The sequence below is a fragment of the Bufo gargarizans genome, chromosome 2 (assembly GCF_014858855.1).
Source record: "Bufo gargarizans isolate SCDJY-AF-19 chromosome 2, ASM1485885v1, whole genome shotgun sequence".
Classification (NCBI taxonomy): domain Eukaryota; kingdom Metazoa; phylum Chordata; class Amphibia; order Anura; family Bufonidae; genus Bufo; species Bufo gargarizans.
The window spans coordinates 627,944,184-627,965,856 of NC_058081.1; the positions used below are offsets into that span (position 1 = coordinate 627,944,184).

Genomic DNA, 21,673 nt, shown 5'->3' on the forward strand with positions numbered 1-21,673 from the left:
AGAAAAAGAACATTGCTAGAAAAGAAGTTCCTTACGTTTTTTTTTTTTTTTCTTTTTAGCTAAGATCTGGCAAGGACAACAATATTGAGCCATCGTAGCCCAGAACGTACCGCCGACATAACGTGAGCCTGATCTCTTATCACTAAGTAAACAATATTAAGCCTCCGTATGAAAGCCCCCGGCTCTTACGACCGCGCAGACACAAGTCTGGACTCTCATCAGTATCAATAGTTCAGAATAAATTGAAACATAAATACTTATATTGGCAAATAAAAAAGGTCAGATAAAGCCGACTAGTTCTTCGAACACAAACCGTCTGTTCTGTCGTCCGCTCCAGGGTTTTATTCCGCCATAAATTCCCTCTGCTTTCAAATGCGCAAAGTCGTAAGGGTTATGGAGTTAAGATGAGTAACTTGATTCTAGCCCAGATAAGATACATTTTGGTTTTTACAGACAGTAATATGTTGTATTGGAGCTGACACAAGGCCCCTGCCAGGAGGGCGGAGGGGACACGGTTCATGTAGTGATGGCTACAAACACACTTGAACCAGTAATTGATAAGAAGGTGGCGAGGGGCTGCAGCGGCCATAACATTGGTGACGTGCGGGACAATGAAGGAACCGGAGAGATCATTTAACCCCCCCCTTCCCCAGTCTGGCGATAGAGCCATACATCTGATGTGTCAGTGTGATGTTGGCGCACGTTTCCGGTGGTATGGATGAAAGAGGGCACTTAAAGGTTTACTGCCATGATTAGTTGTGCTGATGGGCAGAGATTTTATTGCACTTTGCACCACAGGATACAATTATGTTGTTTGTTTTATGGGATCAGCATGGACAAAATGTTGATTTGTTATTAAGGGATGTTAAAGGATTCGTCCAGGATTAAAAGGTCTGCTATTTTTAATCCAGAAGCGGTGCCACTCTTGTCCATTGGTTGTGTTGGGTACTGCAGCTTATCCCATTCACTTTAATGCTGCAATACTAGAAAGCCCATGGAGAACAACAGTGGCCCTGTTTTGGGGTAAAAGAAAATAATAGACTCACTTTTTACATTCCTGGTCTTTAAGGTGTTCACTCTAAATAGGTTTCTAGTTATATTTAAACTATAGGGCTATAGATATTGATGATAAGTCGTCAGTATCAGATTGGTGGGGGTCTGACACCTGGCAGCCACAACGCCGGAAACTGTACAGTGTACGGAGCTGGAAGCAGGAGGCTCCATACACTGTGTAGTGGCCGTGCAGGGTACTGCAGCTCAGCTCCCATTTAGATGAATGATGTTTGTAGTGAGTTGTTTGCATCCGGCTGAGGGAGAATATGTGGGGGGAGTTACATTGCCCCAATGACGTGGGGGGGGGGGGGGGGGGGGGCCATCAGTGCTTGGACAGGCGTGCTTGGGCTCTGATGGAGGGCTGGCTGGGCACTGGAGAGGGGGCATTCCTGGGCACCTTTTGAAAGATACTAACGCCGCTTCGGGCACCTTACAGCCTGATTTGCATAATACAAAAAGTGGATTACTCGAAAATAAAAGCCACAAATGCTGAATGAAGGGTACATCAAGAAATAAGGTATTTTGTTCTACATGGCAACAGTTGTACTTTCATATTGGTAATCTATGTGACAGATTTCCTTTAATATAGTATATTATTGTGCTGGTAGATAACGAGGTTGTCCCAGAATAATCACTTATCTATCCAGGGGATAGGTGATAAGTGTCTTATCCCTTGGACCACCAAAGACCACCTATGTTCCCTCATTCGCTCATTTGAGTGGAGCAGTGGTCAGACATGTGCTGCTCTACGTGAATGGTGGAGAAAGTTAGTGCACTGCTTGCCACATGCACGACCACCGCTACATTGGACCTCCGTTCTCATGTTGGGTGTGGCCCCACTTATTGTCAATCTTGTGGGTAGATCCTAAATATTCATTCTGGGACAACCCCCAAATGTAATTGAGCTCTAACTTTGCCCTAACATTTATTTACCCACACCTTTTATATGCCAACACATCTAAGCGGGGAAATTGGTGTATCTATGCTTAAAGGGGTATTCTCCACTTAGACATTTGTGGCATGTCCACAGGATATGTCATAAATATCTGATAAATGCAAGTCCTGTCTCTGTGACCCACACCTATCTCTCAGACCCCCTCTTTGTCTGGTGCTGCAGTGAATGGAGAGGTGGCTGTACGTGTGTGACCCATACACTTCTGTGGGAGTTTCATATATCCCTGGATATGCCATTAATGTTTGAGATGAGAACATCCCTTTAAGGCCTCATGCACATGACCATATATATTTTGCAGTCAGCAAACCGCAGATCTGCAGAATATGGATACCGGCCGCATGCATGCAGCATTTTCCTAATAGAACTGCCTATTATTGTCCGCAAAACGGAAAAGAATAGGAAATGTTCTATAATTTGCAGAACGGCCACACAGATGACGTACATGTGCTGTCCACATTTTTGCAGACCCATAGAAATGAATCCGGATTGGATGCGGACCGAAAATCTGATTGTGTGCATGAGGCCTAAATTTGCTTGGTTCTGTTCGTTTTCTTGGCATGATATGTACAGATGCAACAAGGGAATACAAACACGGCCGTGTACACATGGCTTGGGGCCGTAGATACGATTCCCATTCCTCCCTGTCACACTTCAGAAAGTTTCAGTCTCCTATTTTGCCATGAAAACAAAAGCGGCGCGCACAATGAGCATCTTTACTACGCGAGAATGCCAGGGAGCATTCAGAAACCGCTATCCTGTTTTCCTGAGAGACATACTGTGCTAATACAGAATATTTTCCTTATAAAATATATTAAGAAAGAAACCTACTTCCACCGCAGACGTCTTGCAGACTTCTGCACCACGGAAATGGTGATTTTATGTCTTTGCTTTTTTTTGGTCTGCCTAATTTCATCTTGAGTCCTTAATGCTGCTCATTTTGCATAGGTGCGATGGATAAGAGGCACATGCAAGCGTAATAATAAGGCGCCTGAGGATACCACAGAGTAATACACAAATGGCTCCATCTCTTTATAAGAGCTGTTGTGGGAAATTGAAGTTTTACTAGAATTAATGCTCATTAAAGGTTTGGTCTGGGAAAACAGGTATTTACCTCCCAGCATGTGCTGCTGGGCTGATTTACAGCCAGGTGAGGTCAAATACTGGACTGGATTTTAAATGCCAGTCCGGGTTTTGGCAGCACCTGGCTGTCCTTAAATAGGCAGCTGGGCTCTGAAGCCAGGTCTCTGTGTTGGGATCTGGGAGCCTTGTGTCTGGATGAAGACTTGCTACCTGTGTGCCGTGAAAACAGGTTGGTGCTGCTCTCAGCAAGGACTCTGAGGCAGAATTGCCGCATGGTGTTAATTACCACCAACACCGCAAGGTGACTTTTTGTTTGAATATGACTGTTTTATCACTTGCCTAAAGTATAAATAAAACACTGAACTGTTTGATCCAAAGAACTTGTTGCCACTATAGTGCGTCCGCTAATCCTGTCTCCCAGAGCAAGTCCACACGATATATATCATATAGAGAGTATATATACAACATAGAGGTGAGTTCCCTACTCTGTACCCCAAATCCCCATCTATGAAAGCAAGGAGTCACCATCAAGCAGTGTCCCCTAGAATGCCCGCATGCAATACTATATTACCCCTGTAGTGGCCACTGCATCTTTTTTTAAAGGGCATTTGTCATCAGATTCATCAGCATTAATCCAGCTGACATAAATTGTTTTATGATATGTAACTAAGCCCCTGGGTGCAACAAGGACAGTGCTGTTGCACCTGGTGACTCCTCTTCCTGTCCACTCCCTGTCTCCTATGCTGCGACCCCACCACTAAGACTAACAGACCAGGCAGTGAAAACATTCACATCTGGCCATGAAGATGAAGATGGAATGTGTCTCCATCCCTGTACAGCGCGGCATGCTCCTGTGAGACTTCAAGGCCAGGCATGAATATGTTTTCACTGCCTGGCCTGTCAGTCTTAGTGGTGGAGGTGCGTCATAGGAGACAGGGAGTGGATCCTCTGGGTGCAACAGCTCTGCCTTAGTTGCACCCAGGTGCTCATTTACATATTATAAAACATTGATTTCCACTTCATCACCACGACGGCTACAAGGAGATTGACCCCTGACCTCTGTAGGGGCAGGAACAGAGAGAGGGTTTAAATCCCCCCCTCCCACCACCAGCACCAGTGTTTCCTGTCCCTACAGAGGACAGGGGCAGAGAGAGTCTCCCTGCGGGGAGATGAAGATGAAAGCGGAACTTCCTGACACCTACCGGGTGTTCCCCCTGCCCTCCTGCGGTCTTCGTACTAACGCTGGGCAGGGGCGAAGGAGGGAGGCCTCGCTCCATTATTATATGTGAGCCTGCTCCCGGTCGCGATCTCCCGCCGGGCCTGTTTGGCTATCGCCGGGTGCGCGCCTAAGCGCTTCAGGATAACGGCCGTCGTCACTTCCGGGTGCCGGGGGAAGTGACGTCATTCAGAAGCGTCTCCGAGTCCAATTTTCGCGCGCAGCATCGCCGAATGTCTCAGTGTACCGGCGTACATCGGAGCCAGCGTGCAGTCATGTCGGCTGAACCCCGCTCCCCTGGAGACCCTTCTGTGCCGCCTGTAGTCACTAAGGAGGCTCAGAAAAAGATCAAAAAACAGTCCAAATGTGTGTCCTGCCTCAAACGGCTACCGGACGACTACCGTAAAAAGCTTTGTAAGGACTGCATATCTAATGTGATCGCCGAGGAACAGCCTTCTTTCCTTAAAGATCTAAGGTCCATGATCCATGAGGAAGTTAAAACCTCCTTATCCCAGATGCCTCTATCTAGGGATGCACCCCCTTCAAAAAGACATAGGGGCCCTTCCCCTTCCCTATCTGATCCAGAGATTATAGAGGAGGAGGCCTCGTCCTCCAGAACACGGGAGGACGAGGCGGTCTCCTCTGATCTTGAGACTTCAGAATCAGATCAAAGATTCTGCTTCTCCTTGGACGAGATGCCAGACCTGCTAAGGGCAGTCCGGGCCACTATGGGGGTCGAAGAAACCCCTAAAGCACACTCAGTCCAGGATGAGATGTTCGGGAGACTCAGGGTTAAAAAAACCCGGGTGTTCCCAATCAATGAGAACATACGGGATATGGTGCTGGACGAGTGGTCCAACCCAGAAAAGAGGTTGGGGGTGTCCAGGTCCTTTAAAAACCGGCTGTTGTTTGACACGGACGAAGTTAAAATCTTCAGTGAAACACCGAAAATCGATATTCAGGTCGCAAAGGTCAATAAAAAGACTGCCTTGCCCTTTGAAGACACCTCTCAACTGCGTGATCCCATGGACAGGAAGGCAGATAGCCTCTTAAAAAAATCATGGGAAGCAGCGATGCTTATTTTAAAAACAAACATCGCAGCTACCTCAGTTGCAAGATCCATGAAACTGTGGCTAGAGGAACTGGAATCTCGTATCAGAGATAATACTCCTAGGGATGAGATCTTGAGATCCCTCCCCCTGTTAAAATCCGCCACAGCATTTATGGCTGACGCCTCAGCGGAATCGGTCAGATTCGCTGCAAAGGACGCGGGACTCTCCAATGCGGCCCGTCGCGCCCTATGGATGAAAAGCTGGTCGGGCGACAACACATCAAAGATGAAGCTTTGCTCCATCCCGTTCTCAGGGGAATACGTCTTTGGCCCTGTCCTAGACCGTATCCTGGAGAAAGCGGCTGACAAGAAAAAGGGATTCCCAGAAGAGAGACCCTACAAAAGGAAATATCCCTTTCGGGCCCCCACTAGCCAGAACAATCCCTTTAAGGGTAAAGGGAAGTCAGGATGCTGGAGTTACCCCAAAGGGGGCAGGGGTAGGAATAACCCCTCCTCCTCCCAGAGTAAACCCTCGGATAAACAATGACGTCAGAGTGGGGGGGAGATTGAAGAATTTTCTGACTCCTTGGGAGTCCATTACCCCGAACCCTTGGGTCCGGGACATCATAAGATCCGGGTACCGGATCGAACTCTCTTCATCTCCCCCAAACCGCTTCATTGTTACCAACCCACATTCCCCCAAAGTACGCGGAAAGATTCTGGAAGGAATTCAAAGCCTTCTGGCAACGGACGTAATAGTACAAGTCCCGCCAACACAGCAAAAACAAGGTTTCTATTCAAACCTGTTTTTGGTAGAGAAAAAAGAAGGCTCTTTCCGTACAATCATAAATCTGAAAGCCCTGAACAAATTTGTCATCTATCGAAAGTTCAGGATGGAATCCCTGAAATCCCTGATTCCGTTGATAAAGAGGAATGCCCTGATGTGCTCAGTAGACCTTCAGGACGCATACTATCACGTCCCAATTCACCCAGAGTCACAAAGGTTCTTGAGGTTCGCCATCCAGGACCACAAGAGGGTAACCCGTCACTACCAGTTTACGGCCCTTCCCTTTGGGATATCATCTGCACCCAGAGTGTTTACAAAGCTGGTAGTCGAGATGATGGCCTTCTTGAGACACAAAGGACTGGTGATCATACCGTACCTGGACGATTTCCTCCTAATTGGCAATTCAGAGAAAGAACTCAGAACAGACCTACAAACCTTTCTGTCTCTCGTTCAGGATCTGGGTTGGTTGGTGAACTTGAAGAAATCAAACCTGGTGCCCTCCAGCACTATCCAGTTCCTGGGTGTTATCCTGGATTCCCGAACACAACATACCTTCCTTCCGCCAGACAAGGTCAGAAACCTTCAATTAAAGGTCCGACGATTCCAGCACAGGAGGTCCTGTCCTATAAGAGAAGCTATGAGCCTCCTAGGTCTTCTCTCGTCCTGCATCACGTCCGTCCCATGGAGCCAGTCCCACTTCAGATCCCTCCAGTCGTGGATCCTCAGAGCTTGGAACAGACAGCAGGCCTCCTTGGATCAGAAGGTCCTGATCCCTCTGGCAGTAAAAACCTCCCTAGATTGGTGGAAAAACACAAGCAATCTGTCCTTGGGGGTCGTTTGGGAGAAAATCCCCTACATTCAGGTGCTTACAGACGCAAGCGAGAAAGGATGGGGAGCGAAAGTGGGAGACCGTTGGTGTCAAGGTTCCTGGACCCCAACTATCCGCTCTCAGTCCTCCAATTTCAGGGAACTAGAAGCAGTCTGGAAAGCCCTGAAAACCACAGAGATACTTCTGAGGGGTCAACACGTAAAGATTCTTTCAGACAACACGACGACGGTGGCGTACCTATCTCACCAGGGAGGCACGAGATCGGAGAAACTGATGTCTATCACAAAGAAGATTTTCAACTGGGCAGAATCCCACGTGAATTCCATCTCCGCAATCCACTTAAAAGGGATACTGAACGTGGAAGCGGACTATCTCAGTCGCCAGTCGATAGACCAGACAGAATGGTCCTTGAATCCAGAAGTGTTCCAGCTACTGGCAGAAAGATGGGGCACTCCACAGGTGGATCTGTTCGCATCCAAAAGAAACGCAAAGGTACCGACGTTCTGTTCGTTAAACCCACGGGACTATCCCTGGGCGTTGGATGCGCTCACAATTCGTTGGGACTGGGATCTCAGTTATGCGTTCCCACCATTGCCTCTACTTCCCAGGATAATCCAGAAACTCTACCTAGAAGATACGACACTAATCCTGATAGCTCCCTATTGGCCGAAGAGGAGCTGGTTCCCTGCTCTAAGGAATCTATCAGTAGAGGACCCATGGCCTCTTCCTGCCAGGAGGGACCTGCTTCACCAAGGCCCAATACTACACCCAAACCCAAGCTTCCTCAGGTTGTCAGCTTGGATCCTGAGGTCCAGAAGTTGAGGTCACAGGGGCTTTCGGACCAAGTGATAACTACCCTTAAAGCGAGTAGGAAGAAAGTTACCTTCTCAATTTATCTAAAAATTTGGAAGAGATTCTGTACATGGATGGGGAACCCGGCCCCAAACTTAGAGCCGCCCAATTTCTTGAAAATCTTGGACTTCCTCCAGCAGGGACTTGAACTAGGTCTCAGACCCTCTACCCTAAAGGTACAGGTCTCGGCACTAGCCTGCTTCTTTGATCGAGATATAGCCAGTCATCACTGGATCAGGAGATTCATGAAAGCTGCCTCCCGTCTACGCCCCTCTCTAAAATCTAGGATCCCCAGCTGGGACCTTAACGTGGTACTCACTGGCTTAACTCTCGCTCCATTTGAACCCCTATTTGATTGTTCCATCAAACATCTGTCGTTTAAAACTGCTTTCTTGGTGGCCATCACGTCCGCAAGAAGGATAGGCGAGATCCAAGCATTATCGATACAGGAACCCTATCTCCGTATCACCGATGATAGGATTATTCTTAAATTAGATCTGGGTTTCTTGCCTAAGGTAGTATCGGATTTCCACCGTAACCAGGAGATAGTCTTACCCTCCTTTTGCAATAATCCCTCTAACGATAGGGAATCTAACTTCCACTCTCTAGACGTAAGACGCTCTGTCTTACGGTATCTTGAAGTGTCAAAAGGTTTCCGTAGATCAAATAACCTGTTTGTCCTCTTCTCGGCGAAGAATAAGGGTCTAAAAGCCTCCAGATCCTCTCTAGCACGGTGGATAAAAGACTCCATTTCCATTTCTTACGAGTCCCAAGACCTGTCTTGCCCCTCAAATTTAAGAGCTCACTCTACCCGGGCCATGTCCTCCTCCCAGGCAGAACGGGCCGGAGCTTCCCTTGAAGACATTTGTAAAGCCGCTACGTGGTCTAACATCCACACCTTTACAAAACACTATAGGTTAGACCTATCTAGCTCAGACCTGTCTTTTGGACGGAAAGTCCTTCAGGCGGTCGTCCCCCCCTAAGCTATAATTTTTTATATCTCCTTGTAGCCGTCGTGGTGATGAAGTGGAAAGCCGGAATTAGACTTACCGGTAATTCAATTTCCACGAGATCACCACGACGGCACATATATTCCCTACCCTTCTTTTGCGTTACCTGGGAGGTTATGAAGGAATACCCTCTTGGTTTATTATGTTTTGTTCTCACCACTTTTTCTGTCTCTGTAATTTTGGACACACTGGTGCTGGTGGTGGGAGGGGGGGATTTAAACCCTCTCTCTGTTCCTGCCCCTACAGAGGTCAGGGGTCAATCTCCTTGTAGCCGTCGTGGTGATCTCGTGGAAATTGAATTACCGGTAAGTCTAATTCCGGCTTTCTACAGATTGAGGCAGCCTAAAGAAAGGACCAAAAACATTACATTAGCTGGATTAATGCCTTTAAATTTGATGACAGATGCCGAGATTCAATCCTGTTTTGATATTTAAATTAGACACATGGTTGAGTCATGACCCCACCCCTTCCTGTGCAGACATCACAGGTACAATGACTTCTGAGTAGGCAGGTGTCCAGGCCAGCTTCCTGTGAAGTCTTAGATAGAAGAAGTAGGACCACCTTACATTATAAGGGTTCATTCACACAACCGTATGAATGGGTCTGCATCCGTTCCGCAATTCTCCTGCATAACGGAAACGGGACGGATCCGTTTTGCAGCCCATAGACTTCTATTATGACGGAATGAATAACTGAATGTCTCTAAAGGCATTACATCTTAGAATTGCGTTATGGTCTGTGGTAACAGAATCCATAACACAATTCACCTTTTACCAGTAAACGAAGCGTGAACGAGTTTCATAACCTGAAATTCGCTCATCTCTAATACTGATATAAGTTATAATTTTTTTTATAAAATAACCCAAACTCTTGCTGTACCCACATCAAAGACAATGGGCCAGATTTATCATTAGCTCAGGTCAGAATAATGGAGTGAACAAGTCCCAAACGCTAAAACTGCGCACAAATTTGCGACTTTTTTCTGCTCTGCACTATGCTCGCCAATTTTCGGAAAGTGGGCGTCTTTTCTTATGTAAATTAATCTCTAGACAGATTTACTATTGGGACTATTTAAAAAGTCGCAAAAAAAGTCGCAATTTCACTCCAGTGAGGACCATGCTTATCTTATGAGACTTTTTAATAGAACATGCGACTTTTTCGTAAAGATGTGCGACTTTTGTAAAGCTGCTTACTGACGGATAAACTGCTACCGTCAAACCACATTTATTACAGTCTTAAAGGGCCGATCATAAATCTGACTTGGCTAAAACTGACTTTAGCCATATGTTAAAGTGGAGTGAGCTGTCAGAGTCATGATAAATCTGGCCCAATATGTATTATATAGTAAAAGGTGTATGGCTTTCTTTAGATTTCTCCAGGCCTGATATATGTAGTATATTTAAATGGCTGACTGGTATTAGAGGTGTACAGTATGATGCTATTGTGTAAAGGATTACAGGCCGGTGCAGATGCTTGACCATTCACTTTGTTGATCCTGTTCTTCTAGGTCAGTGATGGCTAACCTTGGCACTCCAGCTGTGGTAAAACTACAACTCCCAAGATGCCCCCTTGCTTGGCTGCTCTCAGAACTCTGTAGAAATAAATGGAGCATGCTGGGAGTCGTAGTTTCACCACAGCTGGAGTGCCAAGGTTAGCCATCACTGTTCTAGGTATTCTAGTAATTGTGGTGTAGATACCGGTAATACTTTGTAAACCACTTGAGTGGAAGTTTTACAGTTGTGTGTTAGGATTGTCAGGCAGGCTATTCTGATAGGGGAACAGCCTGCCTGATCCGTAGTAACTTTTGCACGAGTGTGCAGCTGGAAGTCCGCCCCGGCCTCATTCACTATAATGGGAACAGCCAAACATGCCGAGAGGCAGCGGGACAAAAACCACAGCATGTGACATGATTTATATCTCATATAAAGACTTAGCATGTATAGGGGTCACCTGGACCCGGACTCCATAAGGACCAGACTTGGCATCTTCAATTGGCCAAAACGGAGGAAGAGATCAGATGCACCATCACGTCTCACATCCCCACAAGCGCAACAGTACCAGAGACTTCACTGCCAGTAAACATTTCAATACCAAGGAATTATCCCTAGGGGGAAGGAGAAATCCTGAAGTCATCCAGGAATAACCCCACTTCCTATTAGAAGAAAATACTGGGGACCACCTTCATGTTGCCCCAGTCGAGACCTCACATCAAGGGATATATCCTATTTCACAACATATAAGTAATCTAAAAAGATAATTGTGCGGGATCAGTAGTCCCTCCACGGTCCACCCCGCGTCCCCTGACACTAAGGGCACTTAAACACTAGTTTTATTATTTTCCGGTATTGAGTTCAGTTTTATCATAATGCATTCTGATTGGAAAGCATTCCGTTCAGTATGCATCAGGATGTCTTCAGTTCAGTCCCTTTTACGGTATGCTGCGGTCTTTCCTCCGGCCAAAATTCCGGAACACATGCAGAATCCGCCATTAATTTCCATTGAAATGTATTCATGCCGGATCTGATGCCAAGTGTTCCGCAAAAATGGATCCGGTTTCCCGGATCCGTTTTTCTGAATAACACTGGAGAGACTAATCCGGAATTTCAATGCATTTGTCAGACGGATCCGTCTACAAATGATATCTGTTTGCATATGGATTTCCGGATCCGGCAGCCAATTCCGGCAATGGAACTGGCTGCCGGATCCTCACAACACAAGTGTGAAAGTACCCTAAGGGGGGGGGGGGGGGGGGGGACAGATGCCCACCAAGAGGCTAATTAACGAGGACCTTTCACCTCTCCTGACTTTCCTGTTTGAAAAGCTTCATGCATTCCCCATGTAATAACAATTCTGGAGCATCTATTCTTATGGCTCTATGTTGTGCCATTGCTGTATTATTTGTACTAGAAGTTATGAATGAATTGCTAGCAGTCTGCAGTAAGGGTACAGAGGGGTGGTAACCAGTTGGGGGAGTGTCCCTGCACAGACTGACTCTATCCAATCAGTTCTGCCATTGTCAGACTGTGCAGGTACACCCCCCCCCACTGGTTACCGCCCCTCTGTACCCTTACTGAAGGCTAATAGCAATTCATAACTTTTAGTCTAACCTGTTACTTTAAATTCCACATTTAAACCCCTAGGTTTTAGAGTTTGTAGAGTTTGTAGAGTTTAAATCCAGTATAATTCTCTTTAATTTTGCCGTTCTATCTCTTCCCCTTCTCAATATAAAAAAATGTTCAAGTGTCCTAAATCTGAGGTCCTTCTTCATATGTTTTAGCTTCAGTAAAATGTTTAGACACTGGTAAAACCATTTTTTTTCTTGCGAATGCTGTACCTGTGTTGGTTCAATCTCGTTTTCAAATCCCATGTGATTTCCTCTACATACCATAAATGACAAGGACACTCCAGGAGGTACACCACATAACTAGAGTCACATGTTAAATATTGTTGGATTTTCACAGATCTATCAGAAAAGGGAATAATAAACCTATTGCCTTTTAACATCAGTGGACATTTTATGCAATTACGACAGGGGTGACTATCCTTGCGAATGGAGCCAAAAAATTGACCTAGACGAGATCTATTAGAGCCCAGGTCCATTCGTACAATTTTGTCCTATATATTGCGATTCCTACGGTAGGAGCCTAGGGGCGGAGACTTAAATTCAGGAATATCCTTGAAATCACTACCTAGGATCGACCAGTGCTTCCTGAGAATACATATAATCTGATTACTGTTCTCACTGTACTCAGAGATAAAGAGAATATGGCGGTCCGAGTAGTCTGTTCAGAAGGGCCCTTCAGTAAATGATCCCTATCAATCTTCCTGACTTCCTCAAGGCAATCGGGGATCAAGTGTCCAAGATAACAACTTTCATTGAATTTATCACCTATCTCTTTTAGCCTCGATTCTACTAGATCCTGATCCCGGACTATCTTTTTCACCCTTAACATTTGGCCATAGGGAAGAAATCTGATCATTGATTTTGGATGATGACTCCCAAATCTCAAATACTATCTGTATCTTTTCATGTAAATCCATGGTGAGTCCTTTTTTCTTAATGTTATTATCCAGGAACTGGATCATGTCTGAGGAGTGGGTTAGTGTGAATTTTACACCTGGGTCAATTTGGTTAAAAAAAAAAAATCATGGAAACTGACTAGTTCCTCCTCAGTACCTTACCAAATGAAGAAGATTTTATCGATTTAACACCACCACCCCAGCACCTGGCTGAAGTGGTGGCATCCATAGATGTACATGTCCTCAAGATGGGTCATGTAGATAGCATTGAGGCCTATAGAGTCTTTCCTTCAATGCAGAAGGTCATGGGTCAATACCTGGCAGAGATAATTTTAAAATTTAGACTGAATAAATGTTAAACACACAGGGGTGCCCAGGGTGGCGGTGACAGATTCTCTTGCAGACCACAGGGTTAAAGTTCAAATGCTGCTTTATTTTTCATTATACTCCGGCAATTCAAGCAAACCCCATTTATAGCTCACTGGGTAAGGTGAAGGTCCAGCACAAAAAAAAAACCCACAAACCAAACTAAAATAAACACCTGCCCGTCTGGGCTCTGGCTAATACAGTGGATCCTAGCTCACCTATTGAACACCCCTCTCGCAAAGAAATTGGCTTCTCTAGCCCGCAGGGCAGCCAGCTTCCCAGACTTTCTCCAGGCATCACTCTCCCCAGACTGACAGCCTGGACTGTGCTTTATTTCCCCTTAACTATCCCAGCTGGCTTCAGCTGGGGATCCCTCAGGCTAGGGGAAAACCTGCCCCGGAATGGGGTGGACTGGGGCGGTCCCTCTACCAAGCCTACCTTCCCCAGTCCAATAAAATCCAGCCCATAAACTTAACAAAACTGTATCAACAACCTACACATTGCTGAGACTTTTTACTTTCTGGATTTCATTTACCTCACCCAGTTGAAGAACCTGGGTGACATATACACCCCTTCCAGGACTTTACCATACACATTTCTGTTCACCTTACTACTTTATATATATAATCAATGAAAAAAACACCCCATGTTAAGCCACGCCCCCTTTTATCAGTGTAAACTTGGCCTATATTTTTTGTTGGGAAAGGTGGAAACCCAAGTAGCACGTGCATGAGATTTTGTAGAATTTCATTCATGTTCCTGGTAGCTTAATACTTCCTTGACAAAAAATCTGCAGCATATCCACCCAGTGTGAACATGATGTTAAAATTATTCTTTAGTGTAGGAAATCCATGTCAGATTACAAGTGCCTTCTTTAAGCTGGATTTACACGGCCTCGTCCATTGGGTGCAAAGATCTGAGGTGCGGACAGTCGGGCACCTTAATCATCGTTCCCAGACAGCAGATCGTCCTGTCTAAATAGTATCTGCTGCCCAGGAACAATGGTTTTGTATGGGGATGATCAATAGCAGCAGCCATTGCTCTTTCTCATACTGTGGTGGTGATTGCTGCATATAAATGCAAAGGCTTCACCTCCTCTTAAAGGTGTTGTCCGGTTTCAGAGCTGAACCCGGACATACCCCCATTTTCACCCCTCCGGTCCCCCTGATAAGAGCTTCGGAGCAAGAGCTTTTTTGTTTACGTTTTTAACCCTGCTAGGCTGAGGCTTCCGCCTAGCAGTGTTGCCGGTGACTTTGCCGGATCTGATGGGTGGACTTTAGCGCTGCTTTAGTTGTTTTACAAGCCTTTGCCTAACAGTCCCTATGAAGAGCCCGGTACGTCACCGGATCTCCTAAAAAAAAAAAAGCCCTGTGCAATTCAAAATGCTCCAATGCTCATATTAGGGGGGCTGCCTGGGTGAGAATGGGGGTATGTCCGGGTTTAACTCTGAACCCGAACAACCCCTTTAACAAGCAGCCGATTGTGGGAACCCTTGCTTCCTGGCAGTCGGCTGCTCCTTCCACCATCTAAATGTGTCTTTAGTGTCTAACCTGACTGCAGTGGGGTCCTGCTACTTAGATCGCCAAGGTTCGTTCTGCTGCAGTTAACATCGCATTCCATGGTTCCTTCCTATTGAAATCTAAATCGTGAGGGTCCTTCGATTTTAGTGAACGCCTGCAGATCTCCAGAGCTGAGTAAAAGCTAAAGGACGACACCGAATTTGAACGAATCTCAGAAATCTTTGGTTCAACCTTCATGCCTGGCACAGATTGGGATCTGACAAGTGAGGCACTTAAAAGACACTAAGCATAGGCGTCATTCCAAAGAGCTGACTTATTGTTTAATGGCGGTATTATAGAAGCTGTGTATTTCAGACCCGAGAGTGGAGGAACTGGTGGTGAATGACAGACGATTAACTGTTGATGCTTGTAGACGTACAATGTGAGAGGTGGTTAATGTATAAACAGTCTTCTAAAGGAGTGACCTTCCTTTTAATTGTGATTGGTTGACGGTGTAAAGTCTGTATTAGATGTTGCAATGATCGAAAGAAAAATCGTAATATGGTTTGCAAAAGAGCGATCTTCTCGCTCTGATAGTTTCCAGTGATCATAAAATGAGATTCTCGCTGATCGTGATCTTTTAGCATGCTTAGGCTCCTTTCACACCTGCGTTCAGGTGTCCGCTCGTGAGCTCCGTTTGAAGGGGCTCACAAGCGGCCCTGAACGCAGCCGTCTGGCCCTAATGCATTCTCAGTGGAGGCGGATCCACTGAGAATGCATCCGTCTGCCAGCGCTCAGCCTCCGCTCAGTGAGCGGACACCTGAACGCTTCAAGCAGCGTTAGGGTGTCCGCCTGGCCGTGCGGAGGCGAGCGGATCCGTTCCGACTTACAATGTAAGTCAGTGGGGACGGATCCGCTTGAAGATGACACCATATGGCTCAATCTTAAAGCGGATCCGTCCCCCATTGACTTTCAATGTAAAGTCTGAACGGATCCGCTCAGGCTACTTTCACACTTAGAAAATTTTTCTAAGTTATAATGCAGACGGATCCGTTCAGAACAGATCCGATCGAACGCTAGTGTGAAAGTAGCCTAAAAAATTCTCATTCACCGAGCGCATATCTGAGCATGTAATAAGTCGTCACCCGCTTGTTAGAAGATCAGACTGTATATGCGGTGTAATGTTGGCGTATCATTTCCCCTATGGTCCACCTCCATGAGCTATAATCTTTGTGTGTAATACAAACAATTAAAGGGGTTTTCCAAGATATTTTTTTTTATTATTAACCTATCCTCCGACACCCTGCAGCTGGTTGAAGAGAAGGCCGTGCCCTGGACTTCCCTTCATTGTTTATCTGCTCGCCGTCGACATTGCAGCGAGCGGTGACCGAGTGTAATTACAAGAAGCTGTCACATTCATTTCAGTGGGACAGCTCCTTCCTATACACGGCCATAATTTTTTTTTATTTTCTGTTCACATTGCCATATAAGGCCTTGTTTTATGCAGGAAAAATTATATATTTTTTAATGGTGATGTTTATTTTACCATAGCTTGTATTGCGGAAAAAAATTATTTGATGTAGTAAAATTGGAAAAAAGGCACTTGAAAAAACACTTTAAAGATGACAGGACAACTGTATTCTAAAGATCAGTATGATTATGGTGATCAAAAATTATATATACAGTACAGACTAGGGCTGCACGATAAATTGAATAAATAATCGAATCGCGATAATCGGCAAATGCGATATGGCGATTTGGCCTACCCGAAAATGCCGCTATTATATATAAAGGGGCCCTGCGCACATAACTGCCTTTGCGTGTAAAGTGTTTTACTAGTCTGTGAAACAATCTCTCTCCTATTGATAACAGGTCCGGCCTCTGTACTCACTGTCACCATGAATGCAATGCACTGCAGCGAGCGGCAGAGAGCTGGCCAGCTGCCGCTCGCTGCAGTGCATTCATAGTGACAGTGAGTACAGAGGCTGGCCATGTTATCAATGGGAGAGAGATTGTTTCACACACTAGTAAAATACTTTACATGCAAAGCCAGTTATGTGCGCAGTTTAGGACACATGAGGGGACACATAGGGCAATGAGGGGGACCAGCATAAGATGCTATATGTCTTCTGCTGGCCCCCCTCATGGCCCTATGTGTCATAGCACACATCCCCTATAACAGCATACTCCACAGATCCACCCCATAACAGAGTCCTCCACAGATCCCCCATAACAGCGTCCTCCACAGATCCCCCATAACAGCGTCCTCTACAGATCCCCCATAACAGCGTCCTCTACAGATCCCCCATAACAGCGTCCTCTACAGATCCCCCATAACAGCGTCCTCTACAGATCCCCCATAACAGCGTCCTCTACAGATCCCCCATAACAGCGTCCTCTACAGATCCCCCATAACAGCGTCCTCTACAGATCCCCCATAACAGCGTCCTCTACAGATCCCCCATAACAGCGTCCTCTACAGATCCCCCATAACAGCGTCCTCTACAGATCCCCCATAACAGCGTCCTCTACAGATCCCCCATAACAGCGTCCTCTACAGATCCCCCATAACAGCGTCCTCTACAGATCCCCCATAACAGCGTCCTCTACAGATCCCCCATAACAGCGTCCTCTACAGATCCCCCATAACAGCGTCCTCTACAGATCCCCCATAACAGCGTCCTCTACAGATCCCCCATATAACAGCGTCCTCTACAGATCCCCCATATAACAGCGTCCTCTACAGATCCCCCATATAACAGCGTCCTCTACAGATCCCCCATATAACAGCGTCCTCTACAGATCCCCCATATAACAGCGTCCTCTACAGATCCCCCATATAACAGCGTCCTCCACAGATCCCCCATATAACAGCGTCCTCCACAGATCCCCCACACCACGGCGCCCTCCACAGGTCCCCCACACCACGGCGCCCTCCACAGGTCCCCCACACCACGGCGCCCTCCACAGGTCCCCCACAACTCGGCGCCCTCCACAGGTCCCCCACAACTCGGCGCCCTCCACAGGTCCCCCACAACTATGCCATACCCAGCCGCGTCAGCGGCTCATATGGGAAAATCCAAGCAAATAGACCTCTAGCACAATCCCCTTAAAATATTGCATCGCATATAGTTATGGCAATTTTTAGGGCCCTAATCGCAATCACACAAAATTCCCATATCTTGCAGCCCTAGTACAGACCAAAAGTTTGGACACACCTTCTCATTCAAAGAGTTTTCGTTATTTTCATGACTATGAAAATTGTAGATTGACACTGAAGGCATCAAAACTATGAATTAACACATGTGGAATTATATACTTATCAAAAAAATATGAAACAACTGAAAATATGTCATATTCTAGGTTCTTCAAAGTAGCCACCTTTTGCTTTGATTACTGCTTTGCACACTCTTGGCATTCTCTTGATGAGCTTCAAAAGGTAGTCACCTGAAATGGTCTTCCAACAGTCTTGAAGGAGTTCCCAGAGATGCTTAGCACTTGTTGGCCCTTTTGCCTTAACTCTGCGATCACCCCAAACCATCTCGATTGGGTTCAGGTCCGGTGACTGTGGAGGCCAGGTCATCTGGCGCAGCACCCCATCACTCTCCTTCATGGTCAAATAGCCCTTACACAGCCGGGAGGTGTGTTTGGGGTCAATGTCCTGTTGAAAAATAAATGATGGTCCAACTAAACGCAAACCGGATGGAATAGCATGCCGCTGCAAGATGCTGTGGTAGCCATGCTGGTTCAGTATGCCTTCAATTTTGAATAAATCCCTAACAGTGTCACCATCAAAGAACCATCACACCTCCTCCTCCTCCATGATTCACGGTGGGAACCAGGCATGTAGAGTCCATCCGTTCACCTTTTCTGCGTCGCACAAAGACACGGTGATTGGAACCAAAGATCTCAAATTTGGACTCATCAGACCAGATTTCCACTGGTCTAATGTCCATTCCTTGTGTTCTTTAGCCCAAACAAGTCTCTTCTGCTTGTTGCCTGTCCTTAGCAGTGGTTTCCTAGCAGATATTCTACCATGAAGGCCTGATTCACACAGTCTCCTCTTAACAGTTGTTCTAGAGATGTGTCTGCTGCTAGAACTCTGTGTGGCATTGACCTGGTCTCTAATCTGAGCTGCTGTTAACCTGCGATTTCTGAGGCTAGTGACTTGGATGAACTTATCCTCCGCAGCAGAGGTGACTCTTGGTCTTCCTTTCCTGGGGCGGTCCGCATGTGAGCCAGTTTCTTTGTAGCGCTTGATGGTTTTTGTGACTGCACTTGGGGACACTTTTAAAGTTTTCCCAATTTTTCGGACTGACTGACCTTTATTTCTTAAAGTAATGATGGCCACTCGTTTTTCTTTACTTAGCTGCTTTTTTTTCTTGCCATAATACAAATGCTAACAGTCTATTCAGTAGGACTATCAGCTGTGTATCCACCTGACTTCTCCACAACGCAACTGATGGTCCCAACCCCATTTATAAGGCAAGAAATCCCACTTATTAAACCTGACAGGGCACACCTGTGAAGTGAAAACCATTTCAGGTGACTACCTCTTGAAGCTCATCAAGAGAATGCCAAGAGTGTGCAAAGCAGTAATCAAAGCAAAAGGTGGCTACTTTGAAGAACCTAGAATATGACATATTTTCAGTTGTTTCATACTTTTTTGATAAGTATATAATTCCACATGTGTTAATTCATAGTTTTGATGCCTTCAGTGTGAATCTACAATTTTCATAGTCATGAAAATAAAGAACACTTTTTGAATGAGGTGTGTCCAAACTTTTGGTCTGTACTGTATATTTTTTTAGTTTTACTACTTTAAAAAAAATATGTTTTTCTCTGCATCGCCATATTGACAGCCTTAAATGTTTTTTATATTTGTCTACAGAGCTGTATGAAGGCTGTAAACTGTAGATTTTAATCGTACCATTCTGGGTTACATTACTTTTTAATCGATTTTTTTTTTATTTGTTTTTGTTGGGGGGTGGGGGGAACAAGGTGAAAATTATCTAATCGCACATTTCTTATTTTTTTTCTGTTACTGTGTACACCATGCAGGAAAAATATTTTTATATTTTAATAGTTCAGACGTTTTCGGATGTTTATATATATATATATATATATTTTTTTTATTTTTTTATTATTTATTCATTTTGATATGTAAAATTGTAAAAGGGGGTGGGGTGATAATTAAAATTTTAGTTTTTCATATTTTTTTTTTTTTTTTTTACTTTTTTCACTGTATTTTTTAGTCCCCGTAGGAGACTTTAACACGCAATCTTGTAATCAATTGTCCTATAGACCACAATAGAATACTCTTGTGGTCTATGGAATTCTGACAGTCTGCCTGAAAAGCCTTGCTTTGTGCATTGCTTTTCACAAAGTTATCAATGACAGGCTTGGGCCCCAGTCTGTCAGCCCTACGAGTTCACCGCTGGGGCTCTGATCGGAAGGCATCTGAGGGGTTAAATGACCAGGGTCAGCACCATCGCTGATCACAATCACGTATGCAGCAGGCTAAGTGTGTAAGCCCACTCCATACTCTTCACCTCAACATAACTGTACGTATTGTGTGTGTAAGGCCTCTTTCAGATGAACATGATAGATTGGTTCCGGATGCATTCAGGCAACTATCAGTGAAAAACGCATTGCATCCGCACTTGTTTCTGATGTGTTTTTCACTGAAGCCCCATTCACTTCTATGGGAACAGGGGTGCGTGAAAAACGCAGAATATAGAACATGCTGCGTTTTTCATGCAACGCCGTGCGTGTCATCCGCAGCGTGAATAAGAGCCAAGCCGCGCTCTGGACAGCAGTGACATAGAGCTTTAACATGATTGATAATGCTCTTTGCCTCTCTGTGATCTTTTAACTACAAAATCACAGTGACAACTTTATCTCACTGTGATATTTTAGTAAAAAGATCACAGAGAGGTGCGGAGCATAATCAATCATGTTACTGCTCCGTGTCTCTGCTGTCCAGAGCGGGGCTTGGCTCTCATTCACGCTGCGGATGACATGCACGGCATCCGCTCGTGTGAAACAGCCTCCTCTTAAATTAGCAGAATCTTGCAGCAGTGCGGGGGAAACCGGCATAAAAAGCCTGTCTTAGGTTACTTTCACACTTGCGTTCAGAGCGGATCTGTCTGGTGTCTGCACAGACGGATACGCTCCTATAATGCAGACGATGGGATCCGCCGGCCCCTGGCCTGGAGTCTTCGCGGCTCGGCAGTTGGGGACCGCTGCATTAATATACAGGAAAATTACTATAAGCTCCTTACAAGGTGGTACAAAACTTTTGTTTTACATAAACTAAACCCAGAAATTCCAGATGCATGTTGGAGGTGCGGGGTGGCAGCTGGCTCCCTATCCCATATTTGGTGGGAGAGTCAAAAAATATGCCCCTTTTGGACCCAGATCGAAACCCTAATTAACCAAGTTTGCTCGTCGCATATTACACTCGACCCCAAATTAGTTCTCTTATGGTGTCCCAACAAAACTTTAAAGACATCTAAGAACAACCTCCCGACTATGCTACTCACCTCAGCTCGCCTGTTACCCCTACTTATGGAAAAACGACTCTCCCCCTTCCATAGTGCACTAGACCGATAAGACTGACCAGCTTTATAGATTTAAAGAATTGGCCCATTGGGAATCCAACTGATCCGTCCTCTATTGATTTTCAATGGTGTTCAAGACTGATCCGTCTTGGCTATGTTAAAGATAATACAAACTGATCTTTTCTGAACGGATGCAGACTGTTGTATTATCTGAACAAATCCGTCTGTGCAGATCCATGACGGATCCGCACCAAACGCGAGTGTGAAAGTAGCCTAAAGTAGATGTTGTTTTTTTATTTATTATTATTCTAGACAGTCCTTTTGTTAACATAGAGTAGGTTCCTATGATTGGGACTCCTGAAAATTGTCCAGCAAAATCTGAGTGAATATTT

General features: G+C 45.5%; 1 protein-coding gene across 1 annotated transcript in view; it reads left to right on the forward strand.

Moving 5' to 3' along the window:
• The window catches only part of DNAJC11 (DnaJ heat shock protein family (Hsp40) member C11), a 204,644-nt gene that overhangs the window by 31,335 nt on the left and 151,636 nt on the right, over positions 1-21,673 (forward strand). The window lies entirely within an intron of this gene.